This window comes from Giraffa tippelskirchi, chromosome X, assembly GCF_054371585.1.
Source record: "Giraffa tippelskirchi isolate mGirTip1 chromosome X, T2T-mGirTip1v1.2.pri, whole genome shotgun sequence".
NCBI lineage: Eukaryota > Metazoa > Chordata > Mammalia > Artiodactyla > Giraffidae > Giraffa > Giraffa tippelskirchi.
In genome coordinates, this window is record NC_137289.1 from 56710303 (window position 1) to 56724490 (window position 14188).

Below are 14188 nucleotides of genomic sequence, written 5' to 3' on the forward strand. Positions count from 1 at the left end.
GATTGATTCCTTTAGGGTGGACTGGTTGGATCTCCGTACAGTCCAAGGAACTCTCAAGAGTCTTCTCCAACACCACAGTTCAAAAGCATCAATTCTTCGGCGCTCAGCCTTCTTTATAGTCCAACTCTCACATCCGTACTACTGGAAAAACCATAGCCTTGACTAGACGGACCTTTGTTGGCAAAGTAATGTCTCTGCTTTTTAATATGCTGTCTCTTTAGAGCAAACGAAATTTCTGACAGCAGGGGCATGCTGTGTTCCACCAAACTAGGCAGAATTAGGCCAACTGCCCAGATCCCCGGAGAAGGCAATGGCACCCCACTCCAGTACTCTTGCCTGGAAAATCCCAAGGACGGAGGAGCCTGGTAGGCTGCAGTCCATGGGGTCGCTAACAGTCGGACACGACTGAGCGACTTCGCTTTCACTTTTCACTTTCATGCATTGGAGAAGGCAATGGCACCCCACTCCAGTACTCTTGCCTGGAAAATCCCAAGGACGGAGGAGCCTGGTAGGCTGCAGTCCATGGGGTCGCTAACAGTCGGACACGACTGAGCGACTTCGCTTTCACTTTTCACTTTCATGCATTGGAGAAGGCAATGGCAACCCACTCCAGTGTTCTTGCCTGGAAAATCCCAGGGACGGGGGAGCATGGTGGGCTGCCGTCTATGTGGTCGCACAGAGTCGGACACGACTGAAGCGACTTAGCAGCAGCAGCAGCCCAGATCCCAGTCCAGGTCTTCTAATTTGTATGCTTTCTTACGTGGCAGGGTGAAGAGTAAACGCGTTTTGGTTTCAAGCGAAAAGCCTGGGGTGGAGAAGTCTGCAGACGTATTTCCGGTGTGAGGGGTTAGCCTGTGCCTCATGGTTGCCATAGAAACCTGACGTCAAAATGGCGACCGTGACGACTTTTCTACAGAGACAGACGTGGTCTGAGAAGAGGAGGTCCCGCCTTCAGGTGTTTGGGACTCAGCTGAGGGTGTGGGTCCCAGCGGTCGGGGCTGAACAGCCCTGGGGTGTGGGGAGACAAAGGGATCCAAGTCCTGCCTTTTCTGCTCTGGGAATCAGTGCCCCGGCTGTCCGGTGAGGCAGAGAGATGGGCCCTTGGGGTCCCTCCGGGCCCCAGTGAGTGTGGTGTCGTGTTCCAGGGATGTCCTGGAGCCACTTTCCTTTTAAAAACAGGGGCGAGGGAGGATAAGGCAACGTCTTACGTAGTGAGCTTCCCTTGTGGCTCAGTTGGTAAAGAATCCGCCTGCAATGCGGGAGACCTGGGTTCGATCCCTGGGTTGGGAAGATCCCCTGGAGAAGGGAAAGGCTACCCACTTAAGTATTCTGGCCTAGAGAATCCCATGAACTGTATAAAAATCCATGGGTTCGCAAAGAGTAGGACATGACTGAGCGACTTTAACTTCACTTCACTTCTAGGTAGTGAGACAGGGAGAGAGCACGTGCGTGTGTGTGTGTATGTGTGTGTGTGCGCATGTCTGTCGTATTCTGCTCCTAGCACATATTTAGGAAGCAAATTGGGTTATTGTTTCTTTTTCGCAGCTTTCCTTGGCCAGCTTGGTAACCATGGTGGCTCAGTGACTGCTGTGGCATTTAGTGCAGACAGATCATCCATTTTTGATTCTTGGCTGAGTCATTTTTTACTACCGTAGTTGTCAAGTTTTGCTTTTCTAATTCCCTCATTCCTTCCAGATTTATTAGTTGGCATTTGAGTGCAGTTTAGAGCTTTCCCCCTCCCTTATTTATTCCTGTATTTATATTTGTATGACTTACAGATTTCTACTTTGCTCAAAGGATTACTTTTTTTACATCTGTTACTATCTTTTATATTTTGATACTTATATATTTATATTTGATATTTATATATTTTGATACTCAAATTGACACAGAATTGGCCAGTGTTAGCCCATTCAAGTTGGCTTCTATGTCCATTGACACCTCCCTAGCATTTTTTGATCATGTACTTTGCTGTCAGAGCCTGACAATCTCTCTGTCTGTAGAAAGGAAATGATGCCACACACCTCAGAGAATTGCTTTGAGGATCTGAAGAGGAAAAGTCCAAAAATTACAACCTACAGTGTATAGTGTTTAGTGGGCCCTCACCAAATTATATTTCTGCACTTCAACATTACCTCCTTCATTCTGTCAATGTGATGCCTATGACATTACCATAATAGCATGACTACTGGAGAGAATACTTGGACACGTAACACAAGCAGGGATAAGGGCACATGTCCATGATGTGAGAGCCTCAGTGTCACTGCTGTGTGTGGAGAGGGTTGTGTGATGGAACTGGAGAAGAGGAAAAGCATCATTGCACAGCTTTCAGTGAACTGAGTGGGGACAGGCAAACAAACACATGCTCACTCCCTTCCCCTGCATTTCATGTGCTTTCCCATCCTTTCACATTCCTCTATATTCCATGTGCTTTCCTATCCTCTTACTCTTCCTTACAGTGGAACATCAGAGAAGGTATGGACTCAGTCCCAGAAACAAGATCCAGTAGAGAAGAACCAAGTGTGATACTGAGTCTGCTAGACAGGTTCCTGGAGCAAGAGTGAAGAAATTGGGTCCCATCACTGGGACACTTCAGGTAAGTCATGACCCTTCCCTCCGTTGTCTTCTATACAACAAGATAACGATACCCAGTGCTTTTGACCACCCAGGAGTGTTGTAGAGTTTAGGTATGAGCCCATGTGGGAAAGCAATCTGTGATTGTAGGTGGGAGGGAAGGACCAGTGCACTTTCAAGTAATAACAGTAACAGAGACACACCAGATATCATAGATCTCTGCATAGTAGGCATCAGATTAATGCTACACAAATGTTAGCTGTTTAGCTCAGAATTTTTCTAAGTGTGGTCCATGGAACACGTCATCAAAATTGTCAGGTGATGCTTGTTAAAATTGCAAATCCCTGGGCTCACCCTAGGTTTGCTGAGTCTGTACAAGGCCTTGGCTTTATGTTTGGCCACATGCAGAAGTGGTGGTGTGTTTCCTGAGATCAGTTGTTCCAAGTGCTTTTGAGATGTTCTCAAAGTTAGGTCATCCAACAGTGGTTGTAGTGAAATTTAGTTATTTAAATACGCGACGATTGCTTTTGCCATTTTAGAGAGAAGGAAACTGAGAGACACTGAGAGACTTTCACTCTCCCAAGCTTACAGAGAAGACAGTATTCCAATGTCTCTGTTGCTGCTGCTGCTGCTGCTGCTGCTGCGTCGCTTCAGTCGTGTCTGACTCTGTGCGACCCCATAGACGCCAGCCCACCAGGCTCTGCCTTCCCTGGGATTCTCCAGGCAAGAACACTGGAGTGGGTTGCCATTTCCTTCTCCAATGCATGAAAGTGAAAAGCGAAAATGAAATCACTCAGTCATGTCCGACTCTTTGCGACCCCATGGACTGCAGCCTACCAGGCTCCTCTGTCCATGGTATTTTCCAAGCAAGAGTACTGGAGTGGGGTTCCATTGCCTTCTCTGCCAATGTCTCTGCAGTTGAAGTTTTAAAATAATGTGATTCTTGATCATTTATCCTTATAAAAACCAAAACACAAGGCAATTATTTTTTAAAAAAACTTTTTTCTTCTACTATCAGTACTATAAAATCTTGTTTTGCAGATGAGACAACTGAGTATAGGGTGAAATAAAATTATTCAAACTCACACGGTTTGTAAGTGGCAGAACTAGTGGCAGGACTCTTTCTCTAGAGCCCACACTCTGAACCAGTACACTTAGGAAGAAGAAAAAAAGACCTTTTTTGAACTATCTCAGTCCATGGTGGTTGAGGTTAGGCAGGGTCATATCTCTTTGTGTGGAAATTATGCTTCAGGAGTAATTCTGTTATGTACTAGAGTTTTAAGAAAAACAAAAATGGAATAGTTATAAAAACAAAATGCATTGTGTGGATTTTTCACAATATTTTTATCTGTTATGGAGATTTGAGTATTTTGCAGTTTTTAAATTTGTTGAATAATAGGGCTGTGAACTTTCTTGAATGGACTTTTTTTTTTCATTTCCTGAGTATGTACCTAATATACTAACATAGTATGTATTTCTGAGTCAAAGGGTTTGTGTATGTTCAGTTCAGTAGATACTGTCAATGAGTTTTTCAAAGCAGTTTCTCCAATCTATATTCCCCTACAGCAGGTTATGAGTTCCATTTGTTCCACATCCTTACCAACGCTTGGTATTTTCCATCTTTTTCATTCTTGTTCTAGTGCGTTGTGGTAGTAGCTTGTGTGATATTAACTTTTACTTCTCTGAAATGTCTTTTTTTATCTAAAGAATGTCTACGCTCTTTTTTTTAACCTTCCAGTTTATTTAACAAACTAAACTTTTGTCCTGTGGAGTTTGCTTTCTGGATTTTGCTGATTGTATCCATTTTGTGTTATGTGTTGTGTTCTGCTAGTCCCCTCCTATTTCCTTTAAATTGGAAGTAGATTTGAAGGCCTGATCAGATTCAGGTTTTTTGGCAAGAGTACCTCAGATATGGTGGTGTACTTCCTATCACGTTACACCTGGGGGCTCATCTTGTCTGGCTGTCTCTCCTGGGTTGTTGATATTGATAACCATGTCTTAAATGTTGTCAGCCTGATCCATCCATTTTCAAATTTTTCATCTGCTTTTCATTGCATATTTTTTTCAGCCTCTGAAGAGCATTCCTAGATCTGCATTTCATTAAAGTTTGCAGAAAAGTGATATTTTAATTCTATACTTTCTTCTGCATTTATTAGGTAGAATTCTAGTAAGATTTGGTACACACAGGAAGGTAAGAGGAATGTATGTATAATTCTTTTGCATTATTCCCACTTTTCAGAATAATGAGTTCTTTCCCTGGGATCCACCAAAGGTGAGCAGTAAGTTTGTTTGTTTGTTTGTTTGTTTTAAGTGCCATTCTGAGCTCACAGATGCTTACATATTTGATGTGGTTTAACCCATTGTAGTCCTTTATCTTTTTGATGTTCAAATTGTTCTCTTTGTCCAGTAGGGGCCCCTTCAGGTTGACTTGAGTCTTCTGATGTGCTTTTTGATATGAGAGCTTGGTCTAGACTCATCTGGTACAATCCCTACCCAGACCTGAAAGGAAGTCTGGTTCCTTTCAATGGGAAATGTTTTCAGATAATTCCATCTGGGATGAGAATTGAACATTGCTACTGGGTTGGTCATTGTTTCTTGACCTTTTCAGCACATGGAGCCAGTAAACATAGGTCTTATGTTTAAGAGAATCTACATCATTGGCTTGCATCCTGGGCTGCTCTTCTGTTCCTTTATAGGTACACATTTTTATCATATGTATTATATTTTTAAGAGAATACACATCATTGCCTTCCATCATGGGCTGCTCCTCCATCTGCTTATATGTAATTATTTTTGTCCGTTTTTATTTTACCATATTTTAAATATACAAGCTAATGAAATATGTATATTAGTTTCTTTCCCCATCCATAGTAAAAGCTGGCACATTCTTCACCAGTACTGTCCAATAGAGATTTTTGCAGAAGTGAAAATGTCCTGTACTAACACTAAATCCGCTAGCAACAAGTGGCTGCTGAGCACCTAAAATGTGACTAGTACAACTGAATGACTGAATTCTTAATGTCATTAATTTTTTAAAAAATTAAATGTATCTAGCTGGTTGTGGCTAGTGACTACCATATTAGACAGCAACAGATCTATACATTTTTCCTGCACCTTGGTTTCTTCACTTAACAATATATCCTGGTGATCACTCCATAACACTCTAGAGAGGGAATCCTCATTGCTTTTTATGTCTGCATAGTGCTCTCCGATATAGATGTACTTTAGATTACTCAACTAGCTCCTTATTAGTGGACATTTGTCTTGTTGTTCATCTTCTGTTGTTATGGATTGTTCTATGAGGAATGGCCTTGTACTTACTATGACTTTTTGTATTTTTGCATTGTTTTGGAGGAGATAAATTCTTAAAAGACAGATATTGGTTCCAAGAATGATTACCTATGTAATTTTACTAGATTGCATCAAATCCTTTTTATAGGCAGTTACCATTTTACATTACCACCAGCAATACATAAGAATGTCTATTTCTTCACAGACTATCTAATTGGTAAAAAGTATCTCATTATAGTGGAGAAGGCAATGGCAACCCACTCCAGTACTCTTGCCTGGAAAATCCCATGGATGGAGGAGCCTGGTGGGCTTGCGTCTTTGGGGTTGCACAGAGTCAGATATGACTGAAGCGACTTAGCAGCAGCAGCAGCAGCAGCATCTCATTATAATTATTTTTCTTTTCATTGTTTATCATGAGTTAGATTGAGCATTTTTTGTATGTTTACAGATTTTTTTATTCTTGTATCTGCATTTTTTCAGGGAAATACCTACTTTTATCTGTTGCCCCAGATTGAGCATTTTTTGTATGTTTACAGATTTTTTTATTCTTGTATCTGCATTTTTTCAGGGAAATACCTACTTGTATCTATTGCCCTTTTTTTTCTTTGTTGTTGTCTTTTGCATTCACTTTTTCATAAGATGTCTACGTATTAGGAATATAACTGTTTGTTATCTAAATTCCAAATATTTTTCCCAATTGAAAATTTTTCATTTTACTTTGATTATGAGTTTTTTAAGCATTCAGTTTTTAATGAAAAAGCAAATTGTACATATCACTGTTTCCTCTTATTACTTCTGGAATTTATGTCATAATTATTCAAATTTTTCTCCACTACCAAGTCATAGAAGAATTTCTCTGAGGGTGTACTTTAATAGACACAAGATAGAGGAGAGAATTTAGTTCATATTGAGGTGTTGAGCATAAGGGGAATGCTGAGGGGAGGTGTCTATCATGTGAGAAGTCTACAAAAACTGTTCCACTAAATCAGGAGAATTAAATGTTTAGAATGGGGTTCCATTTCTCTGCTTGTATCTGAGAACTTGGTCTTTACTCCTTTCTGTCTCCTGTGGAACTTGGTTCAGGCCTGCTTACTGGTAGAGAAGATCTTGCTTGAAGGATAAACTCCATGTCATGTCACATGAACCACTCAGATGGCTAAATGGAAGGGACCACCCTCCTAGGCATAAGTGTTAGATGCAGGAGACCCGGGTACAGTCCCTTTATCGGGAAGATCCCCTGGAGGAGGGAATAGCTACCCACTCCAGCATTCTTGCCTGGAGAATCCCATGGACAGAGGAGCCTGATGGGCTACAGTCCGTGGGGTCGCAAAGAGTCTGACTCGACTGAGCAACCTAGGCATAAGACAGACACAAAACCAGTTCTGAAGTCTGTCACCAGACCTAGCCAAGGAGTAAAGAGAAAGCAAAACTCTAGTTCATGCCCATGAGGAGAACCAAGACTGAAATCACACAATGGTCACTGCATCCTTCACTCTTTATCTGAGAGTGAGATCCTGTTAGAAGGTAGTAGCCCCTTAGTCCTATGCAAAAGGACAGACTTGAGGATTATAAAATGCCTCAGTTTCCTAAGGTGGCAAACTCTCCCCACTCAACTCCACCATTTCACGTTTACATGTTTGATTTTCAGCACTCAGGATGAAGCTAAGATTACACTCACTTGGAAAGGAATCTGTTTCAGGTGGGCCCTAACATCCATCTTGTTCCCTGTGCGCATTTCCAGTTATGCAGGTCTAGAAATCAAGAGGGAAGGTGTGGGATACAGATGTGGAATTGGACTGACAGGGCCTGGTACACTGTAGACAATAAACATTAATAAATAAAAGAGATGTAAATGCAGGAAGCACAAATAAGTATACATCCTCTCCCTTTTTATTTAGTTATCTATTTTTCAGAAACTATTTGTTTCTGTTTCTAAAAATCTATCTTGGCTCATGGAATATAATTTCATCCCCACCATCATCTTCATGTCCAATGGGGAGCATGACACAACCCAGATTCCACATCAGGCCAGTTTTCCACTATCAGTCTCTAAGCCCTGGAATTCTGTCATCTAAACAGGTGGCTGCTGGTTGATCTGTGTAGAGGTCAAATAGTAGACATTTGACCCTGAAAAATTTACATACCTCTGAATCTGAGGTTGGCCATCTGTCAAATGGGACTAAGGGTGCCTATTTCTAAACTTGTAAGAAGAAAAGGCAAAAGAACTCCCAAGAATGCCTGGCATTTAGTAGGACTTGAGATATACTACTCCCAGCCCATCCTGTCTCCTCAGTCCCACAAAACAGAAGATTTGAATCAGTATCTGGAATTGTAGCAGTAAGAAGTGAACTTTGGTCCCATCTCATCATTTCTTTTTTTCCCACATGTTTTCCTGTCTGCTTATTTTCCTTCTAGTTTGATTGGAGTGGAGCAATTTCTTATTGACCCCCAGGAAGAAGAAAGAGTGCAGAAGAGAAGGAATAATAATGGATGGGTCAGCTAGACAGAAGACGAGAATCATCAAACCTATGTCCCAGTAGGCAGACCTATCAACTGAGCACAGGACCTTGGGTGAGTCCCTTCTCCTGTGCTAACCTCAGCCCTAATATAGAAGGGCACTATGTATAGAAACAGTGGTTAGGGGCATGGGCTTTGAAGTCAGAAGGACTGAGATTTGACACTGGGAGCTGTTACTTTCTGGTTGCATAATCTTAAGCTAGCAATTTATTATATGTTCTATGATCATTGGTGTCTTTTATTATTGCTTATTATTATTATTATTGTTATTATTCCTAACACCCATCCAAAGAGTGAATGATAGGAGTGAAGATTATACTGCCTGGCATTACAGTAGTCCACAGAATGTGATTTTATAACTATTGGGTAAAATGATTGACACACAGATAAAAGGAAGTCTATAGAAAGCTCATGAGCAGACTCAGACATGTAACATTATTTAGTATACTACAGATATGACATTTCCAATCAGATATATTGTTTAAAAGTTGGGGCTGGATCAACTGGTAAAGGCTTCATTAAAAATCATAGTTAAATCTTATCTTGCAAAAAAAAAAAATCTTATCTTGTACCTTGTCATTTAATCGCAATACTTTCTCCACGTGCTAGTATGCCAAACAAGAATTAAGATAAAAGCAAAACCAAAATAACAACAATAAAGGATAATGAACTATATATAGAGTAAGATAATAGTTATAAGAAATTTGTATATGATACATATATATTACATTTGCCTATGTTCACCCAGAGAAGAATAATGGGTTGAAATAGCATAGTGTGAGGTTCAGTGATGATGGGATTGCTGGGTATGGATAATTTTAAACTCTGCACTTAACTCAAAATATTAAACATTTGCTAAGTGGAGTATGTATTACATTTGTGATAAAGAACTGTATCCCCTAAAAGTGCTACTACTTATGAAGGATTTCAGATTAAAAGCATAGAGTTATAAAATCCATCCAGATTAAGAAGAAATTTTACCCCTCCCTGATTGTATCCCCTTCCTTCTCTCCTAGAGATAATTACTATCCAGAAAGGGATGGTTATTATTCCCATGCATTGCTATATCCTTTTATTCCATAAGAGAACTTACCTAAACAAATTATAATATTTTTCTGCATGCTGGCACTACATACACACACACACACAAATGTTTTTATCCTCCAGATTGCTAATTTATTTAATATACAACATGTGTGCATACACACACTCACATATACACACATCTGTATATGCATATATATGTGTGTGTGTGTATATATATGTGTGTGTGTGTGTCTGTCTGTCTGTCTGTCTGTCTCCTGGTCTGTACACTCAAAGGAGTGATGTGATGAGTTCAAGGGGAAAATTTCATCAAGATCCCAGCACAGTATTTGGCACATCATCCACAACACCAGCGTTTGCTTCCTTCCTATCCTAACTTCTGATCTTTAGCAGGGATGTTGTTTCTTAATCTCGATAGCATTACTATATTTGAGTGAGCATTTGGAGATATAAGCACAGGAAAGGAACCACACACTTAACTATATTACATAGGAATTTCAGCACTGTCTCTGTGATCTGCAGTGTAATGGAGTTGAGTTGGGAAAAAAATCTCCATCCTTTCCAGTGAATAATAGTGCTTTTCCCATCTTCTATTGTTGCCCTCTGTGCTCATATTAGACATGCACATGACCAGGGGTCTGGAACCTACTTGAAGTTCTAGAAAGAGGTGACTGAGGTGGCAGGGAGGGTTACCGGGGCAAGAATCAGGATCTCTTTCTGGGTCCTGGAGCCTGAGCCACCCAGGCCGAGTTCCTTCCCCTCATGTGGCCTGCACACAGGTGTTATGCAGCATGTGTCACCATTCGTACCTCCAGTGACTCAGGAAATACAGAGGTCATGTTTATGGTTTCACACATTCTAGATCCTGTGGTGTTGTGTTCACCTCTGTTGTTTTTTAGTCACTAAGTCATGTCCGACTCTTTTGGGTCCCTGTGGACTGTAGCCTGCCGGGCTCCTCTGTCCATGGGCTTTCCCAGGCAAGAATACTGGAGTGGGTTGCCATTTCTTTCTCTAGGGTCACCTCTGTAGAACCCCCATAATTTACAAGGAGGAGGAAGGGCTCACTGGAGTCATCAGAAACTCCTGAAAGAGGAGCTGGGCCTGGGATAGTGGGCAGGACCTAAGGGGGCTAGATGGAAAGGAGGGGATGGGGAGGCCATCCTGACTGGAGTGAAGAGTGGGGCTGCCAGGTGAGCAGACAGGGCTGAGAGGTAACTGATGGGACACTCCATGGATCTGAGGCCATCCGGGTGTAGGACTGATTGGGGAAGGACCATATTTGCTTCCATGGGACATTACACAGCCCCTTTATACACTGAAATGGTGTACAACATTGGTAAGTAGTAAAGTACCCTGCATGTCTGTCACTGGTTTACAGGGCAGGGAAGGACCAGGTCCACTGACAGTTGGGAAGCTGAGCCAATGCTCAGTTCCCTGAGCCTCCTTTAAAGTAGGAAGCAGACATCAAGGGGGAGGGACTAAGATATCCCCTACACCATCGGAAAACCATACACCCTCTTTAGTTTCTCTCTGACCCCAGATCCCATGGACTCCATCTGCCAGTGAGGTCCTACCTGCCTTCTGGAGTCATATTCCTAACCAGAACACTCTGTCCACCTGTTAGCTCTCCCTAAGTTCTGGTTTCTTCCAGCTCTGCATTGTCCCTGAGCTCATTCAGGCTTTTCTCCTCCTGTGTTGTCTCAACTCCTTTCATCAGCTCAGTGATGTATATCATACCACACTGCTTTGACAAGTTTAGCCTTTTTCAAAAAACGTATTTTTTTGCACTCATCATTTCTGCAGAGTTAAGATCTGACCCCTGCTCTAAACAGATTTGTCTTTTTTTGACAAAACCACTCCCCCTTTATGCTTGGGTGACTCTCTGCTGTTGTAGACATATGGGTTCAGCATACTTAAATGTACTATCATCCATACTTCTTGAGCTTTTCAAACTCTGTTCAGTGGAATCTCTGCACAGGATTTCTCCTGCGGTATAATGGTTTGTTTCTGGATTTCAACCATGTCGTCTTATACACGTTCTTTCATACACAGTTGGCTCCATTCATTTTGGATCCTTTTTGGAGAGCTTCAGTAGTTTTACCGTGTGGGCCTCTAATGCCCATTCTTTGTCTCAGTTCATCTCTCTGCCAACTTACTGAAGATAGGGATTAATGAAGGTGCTGGGTAGAATTCTTGGGCTGCCCTGAGTCCCTTAACGTTGGAACAGAAGCATTTAATAACCAAAGAGTGGATTTATAGTATGTAGTTGGTGGTGTTAGAACAGATTTGAAACATCTGAAAAGCATTGCATTCCAATAGATATATTTTATAAGGGCAAAGGAAAGAGCATGATTCCAAAATAAGTGAATGTTCATGGGGATAATGTACAGATCTTAATTATCATTTAGAATCTGGGGAATATTTGTGCCCTTATCCTCAGTTCAGTTCAGTCGCTCAGTTGTGTCCGACCCTTGTGACCCCATGGACTGCAGCACACCAGGCCTCCCTGTCCATCACCAACTCCCAGAGCCTTCATTCACTGATTCATGTCTACATGGGTAATAGGTAGTTCAAACAATGATGAGTACCTGCATGCCCAACTTATCCACCTTTTGTTGTTGTTGTTTAGTTGCTAAGTCGGGTCTGACTCTTTTGTGACCCCATGGACTGTAGCTCACCAGGCTACTCTGCTCATGGGATTTCCCAGGCAAAAATACTAGAATGACTTGCCATTTCCTTCTCCAGGGATCTTCCTCACCCAGGGATCGAACCTGCATCACCTGCATTAGCAGGTGGATTCTTTACCACCCTGCCATCAGGGGAGCCCTTTGTAGTAGAATAGTTTTCAGTAATTTCTCTACATTCATTGAGAGCCACATCACATAATGTAATACTTTTTGCTTCAACCATTTAATAGAATTTTAGGAATTTCTAGAGGAGAAAGAAAAGCTACTATGTTTATTCATGTCTTCGTTCTTTCCATTTTTTTTCTTCCTTAATGGTGTTCCAAGAGTACTTCTCTTATCAATTCCTTTCTGTTTTGAGAGCTCCCTTTAGCTATTCTTTTAGTTTACATCTGCTGGTGATAAATTCTCTTCATTTTCCTTCATCTTACAGTGTCTTTGTATACCATTCCTTTCCTGAAGGATAACATAACCACCAGATACAGGATTTTAGGTTAACAGTTCTTTTCTTTCAGGACTTGAAAAACATTGTGCCTCTTCCTTCTATACTCCATGGTTTCTGATGAGAAACTTACTGTTATTTGAATTATTTTTCCCTCTAGGTAATGCATCATTTCTCTCTCTCTGCTTTTACCTCTTTTTGGTGGGTTTTTTTTTTTTATTTATCTTTAACTTTCTGAAGTTTGATCATGATGTGTGTCTTCCTGGATTTCTTTGGAATAATTCTTTTGCGAGTTCACTCAGCTTATTGAACCTCTAGATTTATGTCTTTTGCTCAATTTGAACTTTGTTAGCCATTATTTCTTCACATGCTTCTTTTCCCATGCACTTTTTCTCCTCTCCTTCCAAGAAAAAAAATGACATGAATATCATCTTTTGTTTATAGTCCCATAGGTCCCTGAGGCATTGTTCTATATCTTTTAGTCTATTTTTCTCTGTTGTTAAATTGGGTTATTGCTGTTGTTCTACCTTCATGTTAACTTTCCTCTCCATTCTGTTGTTATATCCATACACTGAGTTTCTGTTTTAGTATGCTTCAGTTCTGAAATTTCCATTTGATTCTTCTGTGTATCTTCCATTTCTTTGCTGAGACTTTTTTTTTTCATTTGTCTCAAACATGTTTATATATACTCATTTAAACATTTTTGAAATATTTTTATGATGATTACTTTAAAATTCATGTTAGCAAATTCCAATATCTACTTTTATCTTGACATTTGTGACTGTTGATTATCTTTATTCGCTCAATTAAGATTTTTTAAATTTTTTGGGGGTAGAAAAGAGTTTTGGTTATATCCAGGATATTTAGGGTATTATGTTATAAGTCTATGTGTCTTATTTAAACAATCAGTTTTAGTAAGTCTTTCGTGACACCATACCAGTTAGGGATGAAACTTGGAACATTGTATAATAGCAGGTGGGATGAAAGTCCAGATTCACCACTCTTCTCTGACTCAAGAGTTGGAGGGCAGAGTGGGAGGGGAAGGGTGCCTCATTAGTGCTTGGTAGAGGTGGAATTTCAGACTCCCCACCAGGCCTCCCCCTACACTACCCTGGCTGGGAGAGGAAGCACACCTCCTTGCTGTCCCCTAGGTGGCCTCCACTGACACCATTTTGGGGGAGGGGGTACTTATTACTGCCAGGTGGGGGTTAAAGTCCAGGTTCCCCACTCAGCCTCTACTCACATGGGGGATGAGGCAGGCGTGGGGGTGAAAGAAGTGCTGCCGTGTTACTACTGCTTGGTGGAAGAAGGATTTCTCTGCCCACCAGGCCTCCACCGACACCACCGAGGTAGGAATGGGAAGGCAGTTCCTACCTGCCCTCCTTGTGGCCTCCCCTGACAGTGTAGAGGGAAGGAGACCTCCTCATCAATGGATGGCCATGAAAGTTACACTGTCCCATTTGGCTTCTGGTGACACTAGCCCAGAGAGGGGATGGTGGCTTCCTTTCCACCAAGTGTGCTTTCCTTTCCGCCAGAGAGGAGGGGAAGAGGAGCCTCCTTTTCACTGAGTGTGGGTGGAAATCAAGCTCCCTGCATGGTCTCCACTGCCACCATGGGTGGAGTGAGTGCTCATTTC

The 14188-nt window shown here is 41.5% G+C and overlaps 1 protein-coding gene across 23 annotated transcripts in view; it reads left to right on the forward strand.

Moving 5' to 3' along the window:
- Positions 1–914: 914 nt before the first annotated feature.
- Positions 915–14188, forward strand: part of ZMAT1 (zinc finger matrin-type 1) — a 146953-nt gene continuing 133679 nt past the window's right edge. For 7 of the 23 annotated variants that reach the window (XM_081565624.1, XM_081565609.1, XM_081565611.1 and 4 more), the window contains exons 1-3: positions 915–955; positions 2460–2596; positions 8281–8436. The gene's annotated coding sequence lies outside the window, so the exon portion shown is untranslated. Of the gene's footprint in view, positions 1123–2459; positions 2597–3113; positions 3312–4813; positions 4847–7513; positions 7565–8280; positions 8437–14188 lie in introns of all 23 variants that reach the window. The other 16 variants (XR_014075813.1, XM_081565627.1, XM_081565630.1 and 13 more) reach the window with 10 other exon arrangements.